Raw genomic sequence first — 23,424 nt, 5'->3', positions numbered from 1 at the left:
TTACCAGCCCAAAACCATAACGCTCTCTCATGCTCACTTCACACATGTACCCATTGTTTTATGGTCACCAGTTTGGCAATGATGGGAGACACACAGGAGTGGTGTGGGAGTTTCAGGTATGTACACAGGGAGGAGGTTTATGTTGCTGTTCATGTTGTCCAGGGACTTCTGTTTATGGCATTCCCCAGGCTCTTCTTCTGAGGATTAACTTCATGCAGGGAATGGGACAAAAGAAGTGAATGTGAGGTGAAACTAAAGGTTTCCGTCTTGGTCACGTTTTGCCACCTGCTCTCTTAGCAGCGTTCATCAAAGTAGCGTGAAAATTGTGTCCTAGAGAAATAGCTTGACTGAATATTTAGATTTTAAACCTACTGTCGCTCTTATTTTTTTCTGAGGTCAGCTGCAAATTGTAACTTTTAACCTTTAGCTTGTGCCAATCGATCAAAATGTTCCTGTGTAGTCACTGAGACCTGATTTTTTATTTTTTCCTTTCAATTGGTGGTAAAATCTCCTCCTGACTTGGGAGGAAGGCTGTGACCTTGCCAAATGAAAACCTGACACCACAGAACATTGTTTTTTGTTCATAATACTCCTTCTCTTTGGGTACAATCAAAAAGCAGATTATTTTTCACCCCTTATTATAAAATGACTTCACTTTTCCCCGCAGATATTTTACATAATCGCTGAGGGGGAAGGAGGTGAATCCTAGATATTAGGGGATAGAGGAGTAGTTCCTGATTTCCACATGTAAGCATTATGCCAGGGTAACCTGATTAACTAAAGAAGTAATTCTTAGCTTATGACCATGTAAAGGAAGGATTGGACCTGTAGGATGTGTTCTCAAATGTGGTCAGCTGCACCTGATAGGTCCATGAAATCATCACACCTCCAAAATATAACATGAAGCTAGGGACTCACTTGTTTACACTGATGCCTCTTGGAGGCACTTGGAAAGGCTGAATAATGGCTAAATAAATAAATAAATCTCTGATCCAACAAGACATGGGGATATCCTAGTGAAAAATCCAAAATGGATGAGAAATCCAAGAAAGATCCTGCCCATGTAGCCCATGTGCATGATGAGTGAGATCTGCAATCAGCAGCAAATGCTACTACTTATACATGGTGTGGAGCCTATAACAAAGACATGCTGGACCCATTCAGCCCAAACAAGAAGTCTTGCAGATTAAATTTATATTAGCTGTAGCCTGTAGATTGCTTTAGCAAGCAAAATTGAGCCTGGGTGTTAAGATCTGGATCAAGAAATCCAAATTAGGTTTCCTCCTTAAAGAGAAATGAGCACGTGTTGGCATTGGTTTTCATAACGGCTTTAGAAAGAAAATATTTGGAAACAGATGCAGTATGTTTCTGTATATTAAATCCAGTCTGTGAAATAAAACTACTCTCTCTGACTGCACAGAACGGTCAGAAGACTCCTGGAACAAAATCCTCCCTAAATCTCATGTATGTTTTAAGGAAGACTCTTGAAACATTAATAAGTGGTGAGCGGATGGCACGTTCCACCACGTGCTGGGAAGTACACACTGACAAAATGCAGGACGGTTGGTGGTGTTTAAAAAGCAAACAGGATCTGGGCTTCCACTTTGGATGTATGCAGCACAGCGTATTGCATTAATGGAGGCTATTCTAGCATAAAATGAAAGCCACATTTGGAACAATCTCTGCAGCCCTGGTTTAGGACACTGGGGAGAGTAATATAAAATGACTCCAGGGTGGAGCACAGGTTGCTGGAGGGGGCAGCCTCTGCTGTAACCTACTTTATTTTTGTAGTTAAGGAGAAGGGAAAAATACTGCTTTGATAGGAAATCCTAATGAGCAGGCACATATGGGCAGAGCGTTTGCCAGGGGGGAGTCAGCCCCTGAACAGAGAGCTTGTGTAGCCCTGTTATGCAGGTTCTGGTAGCTGGCGTGCTGGCCTTGCATGTAGTGCCTAAGCGTCCTGCTGGGTGTTTGCAGAGGAGTAAAACACTGTGTTCCCTTGGCTGCTTCTGAAAACACACCAGAGCTTGAATTACTCCCCATGGAGGTGTGTTTAAGTGGTGGTGTACTCCTGGCAGCCTTCCTCAGCAGAAGGGCTGGTCTCGCTCCCCTGTCGCAGCAGCACCACGCAGTTGAGGTCATGGCTGGGGATGGGAATTGGCACCAGCCTGCCTCTCTAGTCTTTACCTTACCTCCCTTATGCTTTTTCTGAGATGTGTGGTCTTGTCCCATTTTATGTCATGGCTAAATCACTTCCAATATTCTGAGTAGGGGAAGGCAGGGAGAGCACCTGGAAGCACCTTCCTGGAGCAGTTCACCAGCAACATCCTGACGGGGTTGTTGATCTCTTGGCCATGCTGATCATCTCCAGTAGAGTTGTAAGTCTCAGCATGAGGCATGGGCAGTAGCAGGTGTGCAGAGCCCTCCCAGCCAGCAGAAGCACCTTGCTGTCGGCAGCTATCAGCTGGTGGGTTTTAAGTACATTTTTCCCCTATCTGTTGACCCTTCAGGTTTATAATGAGATGTACATCATGTACTGTGTGTACAGAGTCTTGTTGCTGGAAGATTCATATTGCTGTTCTCATGCAAAGAAAACAAACCCCGTTGATAGCTGTGTTCCCCTAGGCTGATGAGCACCCTGTGCAGCATTTTACACTCAGCAGAGCTTAGCGGAGTTAAAAATAGTTCTTGTCAAAGTATTTCTTGGTAGTAAAAATGTCCTTAGGATACTTCGTGAAATGGTAACCTTTGGACCAAACAGGGTAAGGAAAAATCAGAACATAGTCGTCAACTCTGCAAAAAAAGTTTGCATTAATTGTGCAATAGGGGGGAAAGGTTAAGAGCAGAGAAAACTGCCATTACCTTGAGGAAAGAAAGAATGCAATTTAAATAGGGATCTAAGGATGAGTACATAATGTAAGATGTTATATCTTCATGAAGTATTTTTCCCTCAGTGCTTGAAAAATTATCTGGGAGGAAATGTCTGGCTCAGTGTAGAGGAGGGGGAGGTCTTGATGAGAGTCTTTGGATTCAAGGAAGGGTAAAACCTGGACTTTCATTGTTTTCTTTTTAATTTGTTTTTAAAGGTTAATGTGAATTCTAAATTTTCTCCCCAATCTGTAATTTATAAAAACAGGCTTAGATAGGTGTTTTCACTTAGAAAAAAAACTCTCGGTGGTAACACATTGCTTTAAGCAAATACATGTTTCTGTGTAGAGTCTCAGACCTAGGCCATACACTGTAAAGAAGGGACTATATAAAGTGAACAGAAGTTAAAATTAAACAGAGGACATTACTGAGAGAAATGCAAACAGTAAGGATTGAGATGTGAAAGATGGCTTGATGATATTTTCATTTTAATAACTGTAGCTGGTGTTAAATGTAGCAGATAAGGCAAATTGCTTTAAGACTGCATGATTTCTAGGTTATTACTCCCTGTTTTATTTCAGCAGCACTAGTACATTTCCTTTTATCTGTTTTCTGCTCTCTGATCTTGGGTTGCTTTTTATTTTGAGGTTAAATACAGTATACTTAATGCCGTGTAAATCTAATTGATATTGTTCTGGTAATACGTACTTACCTGAATTACTTACCTGAATTAGAGACCTGCTGAGTGAGAAGTCTTTATCCCCTATAAATTTGTGGTAACCTCTAAATAAGCTCTACAGGCACATAAAGAAATTAAATAAGAAGTGACATCAGAGCTATAAAATGTAGATAAATTGCATTACAGTTTGGAGTTTCATGCAATATTCAATAAAAGTGGGAATCTTTTTCATGTACATAATTGATTTTTAAAATTATCAGCTTAGAAATAAACTAAAATGCATACAATCAGCTCTAATATGGCTGCTTGCTAAACATCTTATTTCCTACTATTTGTATGGTGGGAGGAATAAGCGTGTGTTTACAAGTAACTCTGGTATAGCTCTCTCAAGGGCAGGTCTGGCTGCAATTTACATATAAAACCCCACTAAAGATTAAGGGATGGGGTGTTTTGAGCCAGACTGGGAGCTGTTTGGAATTTTTTGGGCACATTTTTTCTGTAGACCCTGTGAACTCGTGGTGGGTTTGCGGCACAAAATGGTGAGGGTGTAACTCCTAGCGGAGCCCTGGGTGGCTCGGTTGGGATGGTGGCTGTGGGCTGTGGTATTCAGCTCTCCAGGGCTGTTTATAGTAGTTGTGTGTTGGAGCTATTAAACCTCTATTTATAAAAAAAACCCAATCTTTTGTTGTGCTTGTGTGCAGAAGAAATGGTAAGGGAACGGTTTTCTCTGTGGTATTCATCTTACAGTGTTAATAGCATGTGGTGCAGAAATAGGGCTTTCTGAAGGTGGTGGTTGTGGATGCTTAGGGAACTCGATCACCAGAATGCACTGAATGGACCGAGCAAACTGGGGAGATCCACTTGGAGGTCAGGGAAGGGATTTTTGTATTTACACTGGCATGGCTGGGAGCAGAATGTGGCCTTTGCAGTCCTTGGCTGTGCCTTGGTATGATGGACTCCAATGCAGTGTTAACCCTCTTTGTGTCATTTTTGTGGGTTCTGGCTGAGTTCTGAATTATGCTGTATTCTTTTAGGAAAAAATGGAACATCCCAATGTTGTTCTGGGTTATATGCGGTCCTGGATGCTTATTGTGTTTTCAAAGGAATTTCATTTAAATCTGTACGCTCATTTTGCTGTCCATCAGATCCACAAAAAGTCTTGGGTCCTGGGAACACATACCATATAATTGACTTTATCTGTGTGTGCTGTGTGTCAGGGGTGTCAGACAGATGATGCCCAGGACACAGCAGTGTTGGCAGAATGTGAATGTCTGCATCTGTTATAAAGAACAAATGTTTCTGATGCTTCCAGATTCTGAAGGTAACACTTGAGGTAAGGCTTAAATGTAATGCAGTTTTAGGTACCAGACCTACCGCTTATGAGCTCTCCTCAGTTGCTTTCTTGAAGTATTAGCTTCTAATACTAACACATTAGAGAGACTGATTTCAGTGACATTTAGTTTGTAGGAGTGTGGCTCTAAGGTGATTTGTGTTTGTTGTTGTTTGTCTGAGTGTGAATCAAGAACTTGTTTGTGCACAGATGATGACAAGAACCAAAAATAACGGCAGTCCCAAAAATACCACGTTGCATTTTCCCTGTGCAGTGACATGGGGATGCCATTGCAACTGTATCAGCTAAGTTCCAAAATGGCTGTTTCTGCAGCCTTCTTTTGACTGCCATGAGAGTTTCATCTATCCACAGTTTCTCCATCCTTAATATTCTCCATCCGTTATTCTGTACTCCTGAAATTAAAGCTAGAAAGGAATTGGATGCCCAGCTCTGTTGGGCAGAAGAGGATGATCTCTTCTAAGTAGTTCTTCTTAAGCCAGTTTTCCTTAAACATTTGCACTATGTGTTTATAAATCAACGCTTTATCTTTAAAAAAACACGACTCAAATCCAGATTTGGCTTATATCAAAACAGATTACTTTGAAATACACAGCTGCATGTGTGCGTGTAAAGTATCTAAGTGCTATCAATATTCTCCGGAATAAGAGCTGAGAACATTTAGGGACAAATCCTCCAAAATTTCAGTGGGATGATGGCTCCTAAATAGAGATAGAAAAGCTTTGCACAGCCATCACTGAGCTGGGAAGTGCCCAAGGATTCTGGGCTTTCCTGATGCTCAGGATCCTGTTCTGTGCTCTCATCCAGGCCACTTTGGTCTTGCCTGAGCCTGAGCTGCTCCTCTGTCTCCTTGTCCCCCACGGATCCCACATGCCATTTCTCTCCCCTCCATGGCTCCTCAGGTCAGTGGGGAGGATAACGCACCTCCTCACCCCCTCTGGCTGCTTCTCCCTAGGATATTTTACCAGGAAGGACATTGCATTTTCCTTTGCATGAATAGGAAGTTGGGTCATATTTTGTATCCCACAGGATAAACAATTCATGGATCTTTCTGGACTTCCAGTGTCATAGCAGACAGTGCAAGATACCCGCTGTGGTCTCTTTTCTGTTTATGACTGTAGCCTAAATAGTTAAGGAGACAAAAGGAGGCATCCCAGGGAGTGATTCCTGCTCCAAAACTCCTTTGTATTATTCTAATAACCGCGTCATGGGAACATCACAAACAGTTTTTAGGGCAGGGACTCAGGACAACCTCTGCCTCCCACTTGAATATCCTGAATTTGGCATTGTGTTTTGCACAGAGGAATTCAGTTAAAAGAAGAGGTGACGTAGAGCACTTAGGCAGAAGCCGTCTGGAGGCTACTTGTTTTCCTAGGAAAATAATGCTGGTGTGCATTTCTCTCCTCCTGAGCAGCTGAACTTGCTGTCCGTGTCCTGGATGAACTCCCCAGCCCCTGTGCTGCACAGAGGACAGATACAGCCATCACACCCTCCTCTCACTGTGCTCAGAACCTGATCTCTGCTTTATAAATGAAGGGACTTATGATGTTTTTTGTCTTTTTTTGCTTTCTTTTCTCGGGAGATGTCAGGCCATGAATCACAGTTGGAAGGGAGGCATTTCCTGGTTAGCAGTGTTGAGCCCCAGAAAGAGGCACATCCGAAGGACTGAAAGCTTCCCTTTGCATTAGCTTTGTGTTTGTTAACTATCGGTGCATTCAGTTTTGGCACCTAATTAACTCCTTGTGCTCCCTGGGAGCTGAGGCTTAACACCAGGCTCTGAATTTTGCTCCAAGGTACAAAGCTCAGGTACTCTCCTGTCTCCCTCTAAACTCCTGGAAGGCTGAACATCATGCTGACAATGCTGAAAAACAGGAGGGACGGTGCTTTCCGTGTGGGGCAGTACTGTACCTGAGAGCCAGGACTCCTGCGTGCAAAACTAAGCTGTTAAAAGACTGCTTGAACACAGCACAGAACTCAGTGAAGAATTTCATCCTTGTCCATCTTGATTACAGCCAGATCTCCTCACCCCTTGGGCAAATATAATAATTCTTTCTATTATTTTTATGGCTTTGGTCTTTTTTTTAGTTATAGCAGTGGGTTTATTCCCAGTGTATGGTCAAAATGTCAGTCAGTCATCAAAATGTGACCACAGTTGTGTAATTTAGACCGTAGAAATATATATATATATATATAAAAAAGCCAACAACCCCAAAAAGCAATATTGGATATAAGCAGAGTGCTGTTAGGCCTGCCGGGAACTGTCTGCCACATACCTGAAAAATGGCCATGAGATGTTAAATGACAGCCGGTGATAAAGACACTTGGCTTTGGTACATCAGGCCCCACTCCAGGTTAGAAAACAGCCCTCGGCTGTTGCATGGGGATTTTAATTTGGATGCCCCGAGTGGAGGGAGTAAGTGTGCAGGGTGGCTCTCAACGGGAGCCTGGTTTGGATGCGGCAAGCGTGCGGGAGGGGAAGCCACCGTGTCCTGAGCAGGTCCCAGCTAAGGTCACCTAAGGCGGAGCAGGGATGATGCGCTGCCCACCCCGTCACCGCTCTGTGGGGAGGGGCGCGCACCGGACCTGGGGTCTAAGCCCCGGTTGCCGGATCTGGCTCTGTGCAGCGGGGGGGGGGAGCATAAGGCACGACACGCCGGTGATGTCCGCAGTGGGACCGTGCTCGCCCCGGGGGGGATCCGTGCGCGTGCGCGCCCCGCGGTCCCCGTTCCCACCTGCGCGGCGCGGAGCCCGGTGCGCGGCGGGGCGGGGCGGGGATCGCGCGTAACAGCCTGCAGCCGCGCCCCGCGCCCGGGAGGCGGCGGCGCCGGCGAAGGTGCCTCCCCGCCCGCAGCGGCAGCAGCACCAGCACCAGCACCAGCAGCACTGGCAGCGCCAGCGGCAGCGGCATCGGCATCAGGAGCACCGGCGTCACCAACACCGGTAGTCTCAGGCTCCGTCACCGCCGGCGCGCAGCGGCTCCGCGGCTCGGTGCCGGCAGGTGATTAAGCGGATGAGCGATCTGCGGGGGGCAGGCGGCAGGGATTAGCCGCGGCCGCCCGCTGCTGCGGAAAGGCTGCTGCAAGCCCGGCGGAGGGACGCCGAGAGGTGTGCGGGGAAGGGGCACATAGCGGCCGGAGCCGCAAGTTATGTCGGCGGCCGGAGCGGGGCAGGGGCGCAGCGGCCCCAGGAGGACCGAGCTGCGGGTGCCGGGGGCACCGGCGGGGCGGCGGGTGTCGGGGGTGACCCGGCGGGATCCGCCGTGGCTCCGGTGGCGCTGGGCGGTCGCCAGGTTCGGGGCTGGTCGGGGACGAGGGGTGCGGGGCAGCCGTGGACACGGGCTGGGGGCTCCGGACTTGGGGCTGGCGGGAACTTTAGTTGCGGTCTGGCATAAGGGTCCGCTTTCCCGTGGGGATAGGACTCGGTCCAAACCCACTAAACAGTTCGTTTGGCGAAAATCTTTACAACTCAAGTCACAAAATGCTTCCCTGTAGGACACATGAATACCAGATCTTTAAAATGAAAGCGCTGCTGAAAGCCTTGCAGAGGAGCTTTGCTTGGCAAGCTTGAGCAATGAAGGCTTTCAATAAAGAAAATATATTGTCTTCCAACTGGATGCAAAAAATAGAGCTGAATTGTCGCTTCCTAAATCTATCCTGATTCCTGGCTTTCGGTTAGGAGAGCTTTTAGTGGCGTTCAAGTGCCACGGCCATCATGTTCTCTAAATATCTCCTAATCCTGAGGCAAGCCAAAGTCTGTTGGTGTTCAGTGGGTTTTGTACATGTAGGGCATAGGCATACTTCATTCTTACTTCATATTTACTTTATGTTGATACAAATTCAATGCTTCTGCTCAGCCCTGTGTTTTGGCAGAGTGCTCTCTTGCAGCGGAACTGGGGGGACCTTCTAAATGAAGCTAACAAGTAAAATATGCTTTGAAATGGAGTGCAGATGGGAAGCCTCTTAAGTATTGTGTTGCACAACAGTGTGCTCTCTGTGTGTGACATTCAGCTTGCAAAACTCTAGGTTTTATGAATTCATCCACAATCTGAGCTGGTCCCTGTGCTATTCAGAAATACTGTGCATTGATGTGTGGAACAGCAGCGGTTCTGATGAGAGAGGTTAATTCATCTCTCTCCTGACAGCGCTTTTGATGCCTGACACCTCTGGTCAGCGTGTTTGTTAGAGATGTGTGTGTGCTCTAAGTTTTTAATTCCAAAACAATTCTCAAATTGTTGAATAAGAAGAGTAACTGGTGTTTGCTGGCTCAGGTAGGTGGTGTCTTAACTTTCCTTGAGCTGTTTTGTGAGTTATGCAGCTGTCTCTTGCATCTTAATGTGTTACTGTGGATTGCCATTTCCTACTGACTGATAGTAATAGATAGTAGCATCCTCGACATCAGAAACTGAGGTTCTTTACCCCCACATCTCACCCTTTCTTCACGGTAGGGTCTCTGGCTCCATCTCCTGGCTCAAAAAGAAGATCCCCCTTCATGAAGGGGGTATGGAGAGATGGGAAGCCTCGTGGTTTTGGTGAAAGGTGATGAAGGTTTCTTCTTGGACTTGAACAGTGAGACCTGTCACAGCAGGGTTACCTCCGTTTTCTGACTGGGGTGGGAATTGTCTTCTCACTTTTTTAATGGAAAGAGAGTGTCTCTTATGTTACTTTTTATTAGGATTTGGAAAGATTTTCGATGTAGTGACTAAATTTTATCATGGTATTTAAAAATTCATAATTTAGTATTTTTATTACTTGCATGGATATGCTGGAAAGGTTAGTCATCTTGCCTGATATATCTTGTGTGTGGTCTTTTGGTGGAAATGTATTAATGATGTATCCTATATGTCACGATTTTTCTTCATGGTCAGGAAAACGTGTTGCCTGCAAATTCTTAATCCATTTGAAATAGAAAACCTGTAGCAGAATGGAAGGATCTTGCTGTGATTTAGAGCCTATGCATATACTATGAGTGTGAGCAGAGGTAATCCTGTTCTGCAAACACAGATCCACAGAGAAGAGGATCCTTCCTTCATGGAGGACCTTCTGTATGCCTTGTCTTTAGTGCAGAGCAACTTTCTTCAAGTGCAGCTGGCAGGAGGAAAGAACTTAAGCAGGCTGTGGAATCAGGGTACCTGTCCTACCCCTGACAGCCAGGCTTCTGTACTTACTCACCATACCCCAGAGTGAAAGGAGAAGGTGGCAGACTGTTCTGACACTGATCATCGGTCCTCGAGATGCTGTTGGTGGGGAACAGAGCAATAAGGTATAACTGAAGCTGGCAGGTATGTGAAATTGCAAAGATCTCTTTTGTTTCTCTGTAAATGTCCTGTTTATTCCAGCAAATGCCAAACAGGCCTACGTATGTCTGTGCCATTTAATGCTTCATTGTTATTGTTTAAAGTATGACGAATCGTGTGGGTTTAGGGTAAGAACTGACAAAGCATGGTGTAGTTGGGTGCTGCCTATTTTTTTTAATTTGTGTGGCATTCTCTGCCTTCCCTATGGACACTAGGGGTTTTTATGCCCTACTGCAGAGTGTCCCTGGTTGCATGCAGAGACATTTCTCTTGACACAGGCAGCCTGGCAGCAGGGGATCCCTGGGAAGCAGACAGCTTCTGGTGGGTTGTGGTGCCCCAAGGTTTCTCTCTGGTCAATCAGAACCCTTCTTTTGAGGCTGAACATTGGTGAGTCTCTGAAAGCATGTTATGTCCAGAGTCCACTGCAGCAAGGAAGAAAGATGCTTCTCGGCAGATTTACTGTATACCATCTGAGGTCTGCACTTGGCTTTTGACCATGCTTCATGCCTGCTGCAACCACAGAGCCACCGCCACCACTAACCTTCCAAGGCTGAGCCGAATTATTTTCTGACTCGCGTATCGCCAAGAGACGCATCAGCTACAAGAGATTCCAGCTGCAGAATGTGTGTGCGCAGCGTGTCTTGTTCAGATGTTATTTCCTTAATAAAATTGCTCATTTGGTGTGAAGAGCTGTTGGCTGGTTAGGGTGTTGGGTTTTTTTCCACCCCCCCTCTTTCCTTCTAGCCCTGGGATATAACAGTCAAGTTTTGTTCTCTGGCTTGTTTTGTAAGTTGATTTAAGGTGCAGTCCACAGTCCTGGTAGGGCTGTGACTGCAGAGAACATGAGGTGGTAGCTTGTTTGACGTGTGGGTAGAAATGGGTGCTTTGGTGAGTACTGTGTGTTTGTGAAGGACAGTAAAAATGCAGCAGCCCTTAAAGAAGGTTTCACAGGGTTTAACTGGGGAGCTGCCTACAACCAGCTTTGTGAGAATGCTGGCGGCAAGGACTGTAGTGAAGTCTGAGTTGATGTGAATGTGCCCTGACTTCACACGTAAACTCATGCACACACACACGTTCATTCACTATAGGCTGAGGCATTTTTCTTCAGAGTCTTGTTGCTTTTCTTCTTTCCTGTTCTTCCACCAGACTGTGCCTGTGGTAGCTGTCACTCTGGTGGAGAGGTTTGGTTTGCAGTAAAGTCTGTGAGGGTGTGAACAGCCTGTGGGCAGGACTTGGTACCTCTGCTCTACCTCTTACGCTTATTGTAGAAATGCTACAATGGAAGACTTCTGGAATAAATGCACTCTGTTTTGCTATGCTAAAAATTTGTAACAGCCCGAGACTGCTAACGAGGAATTATAATATATTCAAGTAAAATACATGGGAATACAGTGGAATTCCATTGTTGTGTGCCAAAATGTAGTAAATGAGCAAGAGCTTAACCCAGGACTCAGGTGAAATGTTGCCATTTCTGCATAGTGCCCCATGAATGTTGACGGTGATCAGTGGTTGAAGCCACTTGTCTCTTGAGCAAAAACCTGGCACAGGTCCTGGTCTATTTCCTAGAGCTGTAGAACTGGGGTACTTAGAAATGCTTTGTCTTCAGGACCTAGCTTCAGTCCATCTGGAGTCTCAGAGGTCCATCTCCAGGCTTCCTGGTTGTGGGAAGATGGCTGTAGCACTGTTAGTAGTCTTAGTGCAAGGCCAGCTCAGGTCAAGTAGATCCCTAGAGCATTAGGAGAAGTTGGCTCTGCTGCTCCTAGATCTGCATGGGCAGTAGCATTGCTGTGTTTGCTTAGCCCTGTGCTGGAATGAGGTATGGTGGTTTTGGGACATGTCATACCCATGTCATGTTTTAATAGTTTATATGTAACTCCCCTCCTGTGAATGGGTGGTGGCCTATATCTAATTTTATGTAAATCTAATGTAAATATGAAACATAAGTTGAACATTGCAAAAGGAAGGCACTTGGCACAGCTGCCAGCTTTGTTTCCTTGAGATTTAGGTTCACATTGGCATAGTTAATTTGGTTTGTCCCATTTGCATCTCAAGCCATTCTTATAGCATGGAGAACCTCTTGGCTCCAGATGAATTCTGCTGGAGCTGAAGATTTGCAGAAACTTGCAGAATTTGACCTTTTGTCTCAAGAAACTGTGGTGCAGCTTCCAAATACTATTGTACAAAATAGACAGGGAATATATCTGTAAATCCCTGCAGCTGCTGATGAGCTGGGAGAGCAGCAGGGCAGCGTTGATATTGCTGACACAGGAGTTGTAGAGAGGAGCAGGAATCTTACCCCAGGAACAGGAAGGAAACGCATTTTCCAAGTTCTTGTCTGTAATCCAGGATGGTCAAGAGTGCCTTAGTGAGGTCAAGCTTCTGTGCTGGTTATTCACAGATGATGATGAGGGAGTAGCGATACCAGGCAAAAGATCTCTGTCCTATGTCTTTGAACACTGCCCTTCATTTCTTGGGGACAGGATGTTTTGCGATGTGGGCTGATCCAGTTTCAGCTCTTGTGCTCTTCTAGGTCAAAGCTGAAAGAGCAGAGGGGAGGAGAGTATAGCAGCCGAAGCAAAAAACTATGGAGATCCTTAAACACATATGTAGGAAACAGCTTTTAAAAAAGCTGTTTAAAATATGAATGAGCATGAGATGTAAATAACTTGCTAAGAGGCCAGCTTCCAGAGACAGGATAACCTTAGGGGACTGCTTGGCTTGTACCAGATACTCCTCTGTCTGTCTGAAGTTTCTGGCTCTTTCCCAGATTCTTGAATGTGAAAATATTTATTGAAAGTGACTTCTTGATGCTGTGGGTCTTGACCAGTGACCTAGGAATAAGTGTGTTTTGTTGAGCTGATACTGATGCCTTTTTGGGTTTGAGTACAGAATGGATTTATTTGTTGACTAAGTGGCATCTCCGGTGTAAATGCTCTGTTGCTTGGTTGATGATGAGCCAACTGATATGAAATTGGGGAAGGTTGCTTTCTTTAGCAAAGGGAAGTTATTTCTTGTCGATCTCCTGGGAAGAAGGATGCAAAGGATGGAGGAATGCTTTCTGCATAAAGCAGAATTACATTGTTCTTGAAATAAGGGTGAAAAGAGTGAAATGTTTTTGGTAGGAGCCACCAGGCACCACCTGCATAAGAAGACCCAACAGTGATGCAAGAGATCCTGAAGATTTAAAACTGTGCTGCCCTGTTGCATTTCCCTCACTGGCATCTGAACAGGGGAGCAGGGAGGAAAAGGTGAGAAAGGGCTGCATATGGGATGCTTCTCTAGGAAGGTGAAAGGCAGGAAAGGAAAAAACTCTAAGTGCCTGTTGGAAGGGGGAGCGAACCGAGGTAGGTAGGTTGCATCTTGTAGAGAAAGCACGTAAGTGTCCATGCAGCAGCATCTTCTGGCTGCTGGAGGTGTTGGGCTCTTTCAGTGGCGCTCAGAAGCTACGTGGGTTCAAAAGACCTCTCTTCAGGGCGGTCTGGCCAGCTGGACTTCAATGAAATTATTTGTCGTTTACACCGATCTACAGGAATGTGGCTATTCTCTCCTAGCTGTAGGCTCTGTTTTAAGCTTTGGATAAAGGCAATGTCTCCTGGCTTCTCATGCCCGGCTGCTTCAATCCTTTTAAAGTGTTGCTTTCACTTAAACACCATGAAGTGCCTTCCAGTGCAGCTTCTAAAGCAGAAGTTTAGACCAGCCAAGATGGTTTCTGAAGTTACCCTCCAGGGAAGAAACTTCTAAAGAAGCCGCCTCTCAGCCACGGTATTTGGGCAGCGTTCCGGAAACAGCTGTTGGGGATGCAAAAGGCTGAACTGGAATCTGGTTCATGGCTGAAAAGCTAGTTTGCCATTAAAACTAAAATTTAAGAGAGTCCAGCTGCCTGCAAAGAGCAGCAGCTGGCTTGAGCAGCCGGTGTGCTCCTTGAGGAACAGGGGAAAATACGTTTTATATTGTCTTCCATCAGCTCAGCTGCCCTTTATAAACAAACACTAAATCTGCCAAAGGCAGTTGTTTGTGTTGCAGGTGAATTGCAAGAGAGCGTTTGGGGGATGTGGGGACATATGCTAGTAGTTTTAAGGACACCTCGTAGTACTGCTTATAATTTAATTCAGATCTCAAAAGGAGTAATATAAGTGCCGTTTCCACTATGTGATCCCTTTGCTTAGCAAAGCCTCCTGCCAGTGCTTAGTTATGAGTAGGAAATAATTGTCTTTGGTGTTGCAATGATGACTTTATATAATGAAAGTGATATTGGTTGTACTAGTCCCAGAGTTGCAGCAAAGTGAAAGCAACAGGCTGTGGTCAAGGAATAGGGGGAGACTGGTCATTTCTTCTTCTATAAACTTCTGAATAATGATTCCTTTTCTTTTCATGGTTAGAAAGTTTAAGTCTTACCTGATGATCTAAAAATACTGTACAATATATGGTAAGTTTTGAAGCTTGAGTGGAGTACAGCAACTGCAAAAATAATTTATACATGAAACCCCTCTCTGAGCAAAATAATTGGGGAGAGGGAGGAGGAGGAACCTGGAATGAGCTATTTGTGCTGTTTCTGGCTTTTCTAAATCTAAGTTGGCAGCAGGGTGGTGGATTTTCAGAAAAAAATGCTCACAGGGATAGTTGTCCTTCCTTGCACATATACTGTGTTAATAAGCAGTTGTGCATGGAAGTAATTTGCAGTCTAGTTTCTATTTATCCTGCAACAAAGGCATTTTAAGCTTTTGCTGTTGAGATGGTATGGAAGCCATAAACATCCATAGGTCTCTACAGCAACATTTGGGTCAGGTATTTAGCAACATTTGGGACAGTTATTTAGCAACACTTGGGATGGGTATTTATATATTTTATATATATACATATTATAGATTTTGTCTCTAAATTGGAGAGACATCAATTTGACAGGTGGACCACTCGGTGGATAAAGAACTGGCTGGATGGCTGTTGTGGTCAATGGCTCAATGTCCAGCTGGAGACCAGTGACAAGTGGTGTCCCTCAGGGATCGGTGTTGGGACCGGTCTTGTTTAACATCTTCATCGCTGACATGGACAGTGGGATTGAGTGCGCCCTCAGCAAGTTTGCCGATGACACCAAGCTGTGTGGTTCGGTTGATACCCTGGAGGGAAGGAATGCCATCCAGAGGGACCTCGACACACTTGTGAGGTGGGCTGATGCCAGCCTCATGAAGTTTAACCATGCCAAGTGCAAGGTCCTACACCTGGGTCAGAGCAATCCCAGGCACAGCTACAGGTTGGGCAGAGAAGAGATTCAGAGCAGCCCAAGGAGAAGGACTTGGGGGTGTTGGTTGATGAGAAAATGAACATGAGCCGGCTTCGGTGTGCGCTCGCAGCCCAGAAAGCCAACCGTATCCTGGGCTGCATCAAAAGGAGCGTGACCAGCAGGTCGAAGGAGGTGATCCTGCCCCTCTACTCTGCTCTTGTGAGACCTCACCTGGAGTATTGTGTGCAGTTCTGGTGTCCTCAACATAAAAAGGACATGGAACTGTTGGAACAAGTCCAGAGGAGGGCCACGAGGACAATCGGGGGACTGGAGCACATCCCGTATGAAGATAGGCTGAGGAAGTTGGGGCTGTTCAGCCTGGAGAAGAGAAGGCTGCGTGGACACCTCGTAGCAGCCTTCCAATATCTGAAGGGGGCCTATAGGGATGCTGGGGAGGGACTCTTCATTAGGGACTGTAGTGATAGGACACGAGGTAATGGATTAAAACTTAAACAGGGGAAGTTTAGATTGGATATAAGGAGGAAGTTCTTTACTGTGAGGGTGGTGAGGCACCGGAATGGGTTGCCCAAGGAAGTTGTGAATCATCAAATCATAGAATAGTTAGGGTTGGAAGGGACTTTAAGGTCATCTAATTCCAACCCCCCTGCCATGGGCAGGGACACCTCACACTAACCCATATCACCCAAAGGCTCTGTCCAACCTGGCCTTGAACACCACCAGGGACTGGAGCATTCACAACTTCCCTGGGCAACCCATTCCAGTGCCTCACCACCCTTACAGTAAAGAATTTCTTCCTTATATCCGATCTAAACTTCCCCTGTTTAAGTTTTAACCGGTTACCCCTTGTCCTATCACTGCAGTCCCTAATGAAGAGTCCATCCCCAGCATCCCTATAGCCCCCCTTCAGATATGCTCCATCCCTGGCGGTGTTCAAGGCCAGGTTGGGCAGAGCCTTGAGTGACATGGTTTAGTGTGAGGTGTCCCTGCCCATAGCAGGGGGGTTGGAACTAAATGTTCTTAACGTCCTTTCCAACTCTAACTATTCAATGATTCTATATAAATATCAGTGTGAAATGATTTTGTGTTGTATGGATTTCCAGGCACCCTCTGTCTAACCCCACTACTGATGTGGCACTCCTGCACTCATCTCACGATCGCTTGGCTGTCTGCAGAACACTGTCTTGAAGGGTCATGTCAAAAGCATCAGTCATGGGTTTTTATAGTGATTGACATTAATTAGCCTCTATGATTTCCTTCTCATCCCCCCATCCCCTTTTTAAATTCATGTTTTTCCTTTGAAACAGAGATTAATTTGTAGTAGCAAGATTGTAAGCTGCCCTTGTAGGTAAACCTACCTGCACTGTTAATTTTATTGGGTAATATTTGGAATAGTGGGGGAATTCAGCCATGATAGCAAATTGCTTGCTATCACACTGATGGTTTCTAAAGCCTTCAGCCATAACTATCTCATTTCTTCCCTCTGAAGCCTCATACTTTCCTTCAGCAGTGTTTCTCCTCTATCCCCAGCCATTTGAGTGAACTGCTGTGCTCTTCACCAGTCTCCTTTCATCATCTTCCTTGGGTGTTAGTTGGGCATAACCTCAGGTTTTCTGGGGAAAAATCACCCAATTCACTGTGCAGTGATTTGGGAAGCCTGTCTGCATCCAAAGTAGCTTTTACTGTGTGTTGGTAGCATGTGTCTGGGCTCTCCATGTGCTTAAAGCACCATGTCCCTCTGGTGACAGCACAAGACCTGGTGGTAGGTGAGGGATGATCTTGGAGGTTCTGGAGTAGTGGTGCAGCTCCTGCACCTTGGTTATTGGGCTCATTAGGCAGTTTGTGATGAGGACATCTGTGATCAGGTCCAGCTTTGGACCTGCTGTGTATCTGGCCTTGGTTCGGGCTATCTCAGGGAACCATGCTGTAAATTTTCATGCACTGAACAATCAGCCCCTTGCCTCATGTTCTTTTTTGGCTAGCTTTGCTTGAACAGTATTATTCTGATGGATATAAGCCTCCTTTCAAGTTCCAGCCTGAATCTCTTTATGGCTGGTTCATACTGCTTTATCTTGCTTTCTCCCCTCCAAAGAGAGCCTTTGTTTTGCTTCAGTTGCAAAGCCAACGTGCTTTTGTCTCATGAGAGGTCATCCTGCTGACCTTTTCTTGCACTATTGCAGTTTCGCTTAACCTTTCTTGAACTCAGCAACCTGAAATTGCATGTTGTTCCAGCTGAGACCTTACTGGTGATTGTATATTTTCCTGTTACTCACTGAAACCTTGGGCAACATCTGGCTTTTTTACACTATTGCCATGAGCCACTAAACCACCAAAGTCTTTCCCTTTCTATATCACTTCCAACTGCTGAGCTCCCATGCTGGAGAACATATTTTTTTAATCCCAAAGTGCATGACTGCACTTGGCTTTATTACAGCTATACCTCCTGTCAGTTGTTTTAGTCCTCAAATGTTCTGAATAAACTTCTGCCCATTCCCTGAGTTGAGACTTTCCCAGCTATCTCTTGTCTGCAGATTTCACTCGCGCTGCCCTACTTTCCCTACCAAGGGAATTAGTGGAATTGCTAGATAAGACTGTCCCAAGGCAGATCTTTTAGGAAATCTGTTTATAGTTTGTCTTTCTCACCAGATTTTCAACATCTGCACAAGCTGCTCTTCTGGCTTTCAGAGGTGGAGCTTGGTTTGGCTCTAATGTCTGTCCTAAATGGTAAACAGGATGGATCATGGAGCTGGGCCGGTGGGTGATCCGCATGTAGGCGAGCACCGTGCAGGGTGTTGGCAACAAGTATATATGTGTCAGAGCTGTGATGTTAAGTATTTCCTCTTGGAGGTGAAAAACGGCTTTGTATTCGGATCTCTTATTACCAGCACTTAACAGTTTTTGGAGATGGTTTTTGTTAATCTAAAAAATAAAACAATTATGGCAAAATTATGAATACATGAAACCACTGATTTGAATGTAAAGTGAGGATGGCATTTCTAATTTGTACTCTTATTAGCTGTAGGAATGACCGGAGCTGAAAATTATCAATTCTGTCAGCTGTAAGCATTGAAGGCATTACTGAAATAGTATTGTCACTGTCTCACTTGTTTATCTAAGTGTGTTATCTGGCAGAAATGGTCTTGAAAACCTTCATCTGTGTCTTTCTCTATAGCTAGTGCCAAAAGACCAGAATAGATCATCTCTGTGGGCATTAGCCAAGCCCACTTCCAGTTGGCAGATGAGTACCATGGTCTCCCAGAGCTTTGAGCAAGCAGTGCAACCCTTTACACCAAGTGGGTCATTAAAAAAACAAGGCTAAATTTTGAAGCATACATAGTATATGCCTAAAATGGCCAGTAATCTGAATTATTAATGGAGAACATGACAGATCTAGGCCATCAGCTTTATACATTTCGTGAACATACATGTGTGTCAGAGAGAAGGCCATACTTGCATGATGATTGCTTAAAATCAGCATTTGAGGGAGATGGAGTATTATAAATCCACTCTTAACTGCTATTTTTCCTTTTGTTCAGTAGCTTTAAAATTTTAAAGCAGAATTCTCATCTGGAGAATTCTAACAGGTAAAATGAGCAAACAAGTCATTCCTGATGGCTCGATGGGTGATTAGAAACTCAGAGGGATCTGGGAGATGTTCAGCTGAGGCAGTGAGAATCCAGACTGTGCTGGTTTGAAAATGAACAGCATTTACTGTCCAGCCACAAAAATACACGTGTGCCAATTTGCTCTGTCTGTGTGTGTTTGAAGAGACGATTTAGAGTTTTGTCCTTGTGTTAAAGTCATGGAAAAGCCGTATTACTGAGTCATTACTATTTAGTCATTTGTGCATCAGTTTTTCAGTGTGTGGGTTTTTTTTTTTATTTACTTTTTTTAATGGCTTGTGGATCCTTAGAGGTTGATCCATTTAAGTTGCATGGCAGATGGTTTTTATCACTTACTTAAAAGAATTTTCTGCTTGAAGTCCAACTACTTTGTGGAAAGGTGTGGAAAGCCTCAATTCTCAACAAGGGTTATTTAAGGCAACATTTGTACTTTGGGTGGCCAGCATAAGAGGCTTTGAGCCACAGCCTTCAGTCTGAACCGTGAAGCTTGTGCAAGAAATCCTTTAGAGGCAGGGAGCCAGTTTTTGTCCTGCCGCCTGGCTGCAGCTGGGGTGTAAATGGTGATGGAAGAGGAAAAGCTGGGTGGGAATGATTGCACCAGTCTGTCCGAGACCTCTGCTACTATTCTTGGTTTTTGGTTCTGGTGCTTTCTCCTGCCCATTGGACTTCATTTTCAAGACCTCGCTGCCACAGCTGTGGCGTTGCGTGGGCTGCAGAGTTGCATAGCAGCCTGGGAATGTTGAACAGAGTTAGAATGGATTCTTATTTTCACCCCGTGATTTAAAACAAACTCTCTTAACATGTGGTTATGGCTCGTGTGTTGTCACTTTACAGCACTTGCAGTTTCAAAACAGATGACTGAAATCACAGGGGTTTTTAGGAGCCCCACGTGCTTTCTCCCCAAGGTCTTCCTCCTTGGGACACGGTTCCCTTCCCCAGTGTCTCTGTTCCCCAGTGTCTCCACTACAGAGCTGCTCCTCAAAGAATCAAATACTTCACATATTTACATTGCTGCAGAGGAGCTTCCTGTGTTGTTTGTTAGCCTGATCTGGGGTGAGGTTAATGGTCCCCTTGCAGTGCATGGGGAAGAGGTGTCAAAGATGAGCAGCGGGAACATTGGATTTGTCTTATCTTACAAGACAGCAAACGCTATAAATCTTAGTATCTTAGCATAATTTAAAGTGCACACTTAGGCATAGCTTGTTGATACAAAGCATGCCAAATCTCCATTGCTGAATTTATGGGTGAGAAACAAGGCCAAAGTCCTGTTTTAGCTCCCGTATAGGATTTTCTGTTAATAAGGGCAGTGGAGCAATGACTTATTTGGACTTCTGGGCCAGATCCTCTCTTAGAATAAATAAAGCTAAGCTCATTTACAGCAATTGAGTATTAATCTCTATAAGACTTTTTTGAAGATACACTGCAGTGAATGTAATGAGGAAGAGAGCTCATTATTTTCTAAGAGAAGTGACAGATCAGAGCGGATTTCTACTGTGCAATTACCATTGCTCTTTCTTTGTAATCATATCACTGGAAACATCTAGTGGCCACTGCAATGGCAGTACTTGTGAATGGAAGCTGGATGTATTCAAAACAGTATGAGCCCAGCAGTTTTCCTTCCTTACAGTAAAACTTGCCAAATACCTAATTTTCAGAGATTAGGCTCTTGAAGTGCAGAGCTAAGGGTATGATCGGCCGGAGGACATTCATGGCTCAGTAATGAAACACTGATGTATAAAATGGTAATTGATCCCGGGAGCACCACGAGCACAGAGCCAGATCACATTATGTGCAGATTCCAGTGCGGCAATGGAAACTACACAAAAGTTGGCACAGAGGGTTAAATGTGAAATTAACTAACCATGCTCTGCAGAGATGATACTAAGATGAAATGCGCTGTGTATTTTGGAGGTGGTTTGTTGAAGTGGCTCTCCATGCAGGTCTATCTTCATGCATTTGTTTCACAGATGCAGCTAGGGGTGGTTTCTTCCTTAGAAAGGACTGTGATTTATTGGTAAGTCCAAGCCTGACCTGTTGCAACTTTGGAAGCTAATGGTATTTTTTTATGCACCTATAGATGTTATGTTAGTTGTGCAGACCCTTCTAAGCACATTGCTTTCCGAGGGGAACTTTTTTTCTGTGTCAAAAAGGCTGCTGCAGCACTTCAGTTCCAAAATAATAATAAAAAAAATAATCCCCACCCTGCTGCTGTTTTTAGACATTTGCCTTTGGCCTGTATGACTCGTCTCTCCATGAAGTCCTAACAAAACTGGTTCTGTGTGGGTAGTTAAGCAAGCAAGACATAGCAGTCGTGATGATGGATTTCATGCCCTTGGGTACACTGTTGGGCTGTGCTCTAGCGCTTTTCTGGTGCCTGATGTACCTGGAGTAATGGTGTCTCTCTTCTCCATGGGCTGCTGTAATTGCAGGTTTGGGGCTTCCCATGTTCATTGTGTTGTTTGAAGACTATCCAAAGTCTGCTCAGCTGCACTGAGGGTGGGAGTGTCCCTTGAAAAGTCTCTTTTATTTCTTCCTTTTGCAGGGTTAAAATCTATGGGATTCATATGTAGGTGTCTGATCACTGTGTGTCTTAATCCCAGTACAGAGAGGCTGTGCGAGTGCGTGCTCAGACTGGACCCTACCATGCATCTGCCATATCCCCCACCCAGTGTGCGTGATTGGTGGTGCTTACAAAACAATTTTTCAGCTGTTATAAGGCAGTAAAAATCACCAGTGAGGGTGGGACAAATACCTTTCATCGGAAACTAGGAGAAGTTGGAGCTAGGGTAGTAGCCACCCCCTGGTGCAGGAGGAAGCACCATGCCTAGGGAAATTAGCTAATGAGCTTATACTTGCACCACCAATTCTCTGTGCCACTCTGGTGAAAACAAAACACACCAAAACCCTCTTCACCTGCAGAGTGTTTAAGTGAAAGTGGTCTCCTTGTAATGGCAATTGGAAAAAGTGCAGGTAAACTGGCCCCTGTTTAGGGGGTGAAACTATGCAGTTCCCAGAAAACGGAGGCGTCAGTCCTGCTCCCTGCCAGCTGGGTGATGTTATTGCCAGCTGGGTGGTAGAAATTCCTGATGGGTAAAGTGACAGGCCATTTTCTGAGCTGCTGGATGGTCTTGAAATGGGCTGCAGGATCTTCATCTCATGATTTATTGTAACAATTGCCTGTTGTGTCTGAGAACAATTGCTCTGTTCTTCATCTTATCCACGGCAAATTAGGCTACTTCTTTTCTTCCTTGTGTGTATTTTTTTTTTGTTTGGTTTTGTTTTTCTGCATTGTTGAATCTTAAATTTGGTGGAAGTTGGTAGTTCTGCCTCCCCTCCTTTTGTTGTGATCCTGCACTTGCATCTGTATTGGGTTTGGGAAAAGTAGTGATACAGGTTACCATCAATCAGTCTGGGAGGTTGGGTGATGAGGCAGTGAAGGTGCAATGGGATGCAATGAGCATGCTTGCCCACTCACTCAAGATCCAGCTAACTCTAGTGGCAGGGGATGACACCGAGCCTTTGTGCACCTTGACTTGTGCTTGCTGGAGTTTGCACGTACGTGTAGATAGCTTGTGAAATTGGGGGGGTGGTGCTGCTGTGGGATACAACACACAAATACAGCATCCTGAGCTCAGTCAGTTCACGTCGTAGTAGTTATGTGCTGCTGCAGAGGTTCTTTCATGGAGGTCTAAGCATTGCTTCTATTGTTTCAGCCTAAATTTGCAGGGAAATGGGGGTTTTAAATATGCTGCAAGTACCACCAGTGTCCTGTGAAGCTGTTTAATAATTGATGTTTATGAGCGCAATTCTGACGGTAAGTGCAGTAGATCTTCAGTTAATCAGTGTGCCTTTGGCAAGCCCTGGAAGCCCACATGCGGAGGGAGTGATGGTGGGAATTAAAATCCCGCTTCCAAAGGCAGGTGGGGATACAAAGATGCACCTGGGTGGTTAGGTAGAGCGCTGCCTTGTTTCTCAGCCACTGGAGCTGCCAGAGGATTGCTACCCCTGTTAAAAAATCCAAATGGAAATAAATGTTTGTTTTGGTTTGATTCTTAATTCCCTATATTTTTCATTACAGCTGGTGATTGTGGGTTTTTGCCCAACAAGAGTTAGGCAAACAAGTGTCTCACTGGCTCTCTCTTTTCCCATTCTGCCTCGTTGTGCTTCACTGTTTGCGTTACAAACATCATCCTAGGATGATGTTTAAATCCAAATAAACAGAGTTGTCATGGCAATTAAAAGAAAATCGGGGACTCGCTTTTGTAGTTCTTGTATAACGCCTTGTGCAATACCTTGTTCATAGAAACTTCAATTTTGGGTAGGATAATACAATATTTTTTTTTAGAAGGAATAATGAAATACAAATTTGGTTGATAA

The 23,424-nt window shown here is 44.9% G+C and overlaps 1 protein-coding gene across 5 annotated transcripts in view; it reads left to right on the top strand.

Moving 5' to 3' along the window:
* PDZD2 (PDZ domain containing 2) overlaps positions 1 to 23,424 on the top strand; it is a 204,502-nt gene that overhangs the window by 77,758 nt on the left and 103,320 nt on the right. The window contains exon 1 of one of the 5 annotated variants that reach the window (XM_057431165.1): positions 7,819 to 7,893. The exons of the other annotated variants lie outside the window; for them this stretch is intronic. The gene's annotated coding sequence lies outside the window, so the exon portion shown is untranslated. Of the gene's footprint in view, positions 1 to 7,818; positions 7,894 to 23,424 lie in introns of those variants that run through there. 5 annotated transcript variants of the gene reach the window in all.

This window comes from Pezoporus wallicus, unplaced genomic scaffold (genome assembly GCF_028554395.1).
Source record: "Pezoporus wallicus isolate ANWC-B61680 ecotype Strahan unplaced genomic scaffold, APGP_CSIRO_Pwel_v1 contig_12129, whole genome shotgun sequence".
NCBI classification, from domain to species: domain Eukaryota; kingdom Metazoa; phylum Chordata; class Aves; order Psittaciformes; family Psittacidae; genus Pezoporus; species Pezoporus wallicus.
The sequence above is the reverse complement of the archived record's forward strand: the minus strand, read 5'-3'. Positions and strand labels throughout refer to the sequence as shown.